Source organism: Macrobrachium rosenbergii, chromosome 13, assembly GCF_040412425.1.
Source record: "Macrobrachium rosenbergii isolate ZJJX-2024 chromosome 13, ASM4041242v1, whole genome shotgun sequence".
In the NCBI taxonomy this organism is placed as follows: Eukaryota; Metazoa; Arthropoda; class Malacostraca; order Decapoda; family Palaemonidae; genus Macrobrachium; species Macrobrachium rosenbergii.
Genome location: NC_089753.1, coordinates 58,814,409 through 58,818,828, shown reverse-complemented (window position 1 = coordinate 58,818,828; position 4,420 = coordinate 58,814,409).

Sequence of the window (4,420 nt, the reverse complement as noted above, 5' to 3'; positions counted from 1 at the left end):
TATCTTGAAAAATACAGTTTATCAATTACATTATTGTGGTATTTTACTCATTATTTTCGATCAAAATGTAGTGATGCATCACAGATACACACACACACACACACACACACACACATACACATATATATATATATATATATATATATATATATATATATATATATATATATATATATATATATATATATATATATATATATATATATATATATATGGATGTATAAATAAAGGCAAATACCAGGAAGGAAAAGTGGAGTTGTTTCACTCTTCTTTCGTGGCATTTGTCTATATATATATATATATATATATATATATATATATATATATATATATATATATATATATATATATATATATATATACAGTATATATACAGGGTGTTTCAGAAATTAGAGGCCCCCTCTCCCCTCTCAGCATAAACTAAAATTGATATGAACAAAAACAAAAGTAATTCAGAACAGGCATTTATTTAAGTTTCTCTCTGAGTATTTAATATTTTGTGTGGCCTCCATCTGCCTGTACCACAGCCTGTATTCTTGAGGGTATGATTTCAGCAAATCCCAAAAAGCTGAGACTCAAACTCCATTTCCTGAGCACTTCAGGTCACCTCTCTTCGCAGGTCATCGAGGCTTGGTATACCATCATAGTTCACTGTGCGCGCTTCAACATGATCCTTTAAGATACTACCAATGTTTTCACACACATTAAGGTCAGGGCAGCTACCTGGGAATTCACTTGACGAGAAGAAATCAATACCACTGTTTCAAAGCAGCCCTGTGTCTGAAGAGCCTTGAAACATGGTGCCTTATCATGCAAAAAAATGTGACTTCTTCAACAGATAACACATTTTCAGGATCTTTGAGGAAAGGAAATACTCCACTAGTAAGCACAGTTTCTCTGAAGTATTTGCCATTCCATGACTGTCCTTTTTTATTTGATGATCCACATTAACTGTTTGGCTGTGAAACAGAGAAAAATTCCCAAACATTCAGGAAATTTAACAACGTGGTGATAGCGCATGTCATCGCTGATATCATCCAACTTTGCAGCCCACATGATGTCATTTTTATGATTTGGCTTCCTGACTGTGTAAATGAAGAATTCATCTGATGCGGCAACAATGAGAAAGTCAGCTTCATCCCAGTTTTTAAGATATGAACCACAAAACCATGCACGGTCTTCTCTCTGTTGCTGCGTGATGTTGGGCTTGCTGATAACATGAAATGGCTTGATACCAGATTTTTCAACTCACGATATACAGCATTATAACTTCTCTTCTTTCCACTTTTTGTTTGTAGTTCAAGCGCCAATTTACGTAAAAGACTTTCTTGGTTTACCCACTGCCTCAGCTATGATCTCTTTTGACTCGTGAGAAAGGACTTCAGGTCTTCCAAGATTCTCACTCTTTTCGCGATGACAGTAATATGGATTTTTGTTCCAGTTTCTTTTAACAAAGGATTCATCTCTTTTAATGTATTTAGCTATCCAGGAACATGAAATGAAGGATGTGCCAGCATCCCTGGCCTCTCTGAAGGTTATAGCCCGGATTCGGTCAATCCATCTGATTTCCTCCGAGTCATTAGCCATGGCTGTATCAAACTCCGTCACTCAGTCTGAAAATACAAGAAATGTAAAATGAAAAATAGCTTAATAGAAACTTAAAATAATGTACTTGGAGATAGGCTATAGCAGAAAACTTCATAACTTTCCATTTGTTCTGTGGAGGGGGTCTGTAATTTCGAAACACCCGGTATATATACATACATATACCGTATATATCTACCTATGCATGTATGTATATATATACATACATACATATATATCTATATATGTGTATATAAATATATATAAGTATATATATATATATATATATATATATATATATATATATATATATATATATATATATATATATATATATATATATATATATATAAAGAGCTATTACAACTCAGACCCACTTGAGGAGATAAAAGACTAAAAGCCATCAACGTAAGGTAATCGTACAACATACACGATTTGCATAAATGGACCGAAATGACTAAAACAATCATATAAACGAGAGAAATTTCTCCCCACCCCCTAGGGAATCGTGTACGGGTTCATCAGCCTCTGTTTTGGTGTTACGTAACTCTGTATTTATTTTACTGACCATTAAGAGATGGCGATTTTGAAAGATCTGCTAACTAGAGGTTTCTTTGTGGTAGAACAATATGGGTGATTGTATATGCTATGTTTAAGAGAAGAGAGATTTGGAATGATTTTTAATTCTTTTTAATTTCTTCTGGGTAAGGTTGGTGCACGTGTGTTAATGTTCTAAACATGCGTGTACTTACATATACATACAACATATGCGTGTGTATGTACACACATAAACACACACATATATATATATATATATATATATATATATATATATATATATATATATATATATATATATATATATAAATATATTTGTATATATCGTGCTTACCCCATATAAAAATTGGAAAAAGCACGTTAAAAACGAAGAAATATACATATATATGTATGTATATATATACACATATATATATATATATATATATATATATATATATATATATATATATATATATATATATATATATATATATATATATATATATATGGACAGGAACTCAATTTACAAAAGCAACACCATATTTGTTACTAGAATAAAACTTATTTTAATATTTCTTGAAGTATGAAATATGACGCAGAATAAAAACCTACAATTAACGAGTATAAAAATAGTTAAAAGTGAAAGATAAACAAACCAAACAGCTATATACTATGTATCCTAAATAAGAAATGCCTCACTGAAAAAAATGCATTATTTATAAATAGTATACTCTAGAAAATTCCTTACAAAAACATGAACTGTGGAGAACAAAACAGAACGGCCTAGATGAATTAAAAATAGAGAACAATATGAAACAAAGTCTAAACAAACTACATTAAAAATACTATACATGACCTAAGTACCATGCGCGCTAAATGAAAACGCAGTACTAAAGAGATATAAAAAACTCGTCAACTAATAAAAGATTAAATCGTCAGCTTCAAGCCTTCCCAAACTTACTATCATTATTTTCGCAACAGATGTCAGCCTCCACAATAACAGACAAACACTGAGGACGTATCTCGCTGCTGCCGGATAAGAGGGGGTTGGGGGTCTCATCTGCCGGATAAGCGAGGGAGGGAGGCGGGGGGGCATGGCAGTTACTGAAGGAGAGATGAAGGGCGCGTGGGAGGCAATATCAATGAACGCTTTTCCTTATAAGACTTGGACGAGGAGGGTAACGGAGCTGGGAAAGGGGCCAGGAGGAGGGGGAAGGGGAAGGGGGCGGGCGGAACAAGGAGAGGGGTGCTGGATGATGCGACATGACAGGGGTAAATGACTCTGGAAGGGATGCATGGGATGGGAGAAGACAAGAGAGAGAGAGAGAGAGAGAGAGAGAGAGAGAGAGAGAGAGAGAGATAAGATTCGCAATAATGTCGGAGGAGGAATACAGACGCTTCTTCTTCTTCTTCTTTTAACGTGCTTTTTTCCCATTTTGTATGGGGTAAGCACGATGCCTTCTTTTGAAGGACTTTGATTTGGCTTTGGGGTAGACCGTAGTCTCGATCGGCTGCCCTGCCTGACGTGCTTAGACCCCGGAAGCGTATGTACATGTATTGTACCAGTCACCTAGCGCCTTTTCTTCCAGCAGCGAGAAGTTGTTGCGCTGTTAGGTGGACAGTTCGAGACGTGTGAGGAAGACAGACGCTTCTAGATCCCTAAAATTAATTTATCTATTATTTATGTACATGGAATTACCCCATCTCAGTCGACTGACTACCATGTACTTAATTAATAATGCTTACACCAGGAAATGCAGAGTGGTTTTGACCAAAGTGTGCCCAATACATTCCGTCTTTGCACAGATATCGACTGTGGGCCATTGTGGACTCTGACACTCTTCTTAGGCACTTCTAAATATAAAATTCCTGGTTCCCCATTGCTTGTCTATCTGCTTCTATCTTGTAAATTTTCCTTGAGAGTCTAATATAACTTATAAAGGTTCAAACACAACTGATCTTCCTTCCTTGGATTCTAATATATCCTGTAAAGGTTCAAACACTCCCAGTATTTTTTGATGGGAGTCTAATATACCCTGTAAAAGCTCAACCACTCCTAATCTTCCTCCCTGGGGGTCTAATATATATAATCTACAAAAGTTCCAAAACTCCTATTCTTCCTTCCTGAGAGTCTAATATAACTTATAGAGTTTCAAACACTCCTAATCTTCTTCCCTGAGATTCTTATATAACCTGTGAAGGCTCAAGCTTTCTGAAAGCGTAATTTAAATCATATACATTCGAATACACCAATCTCCCTTCCTGAGAGTCTAATATAACTTATACAGATTCACAG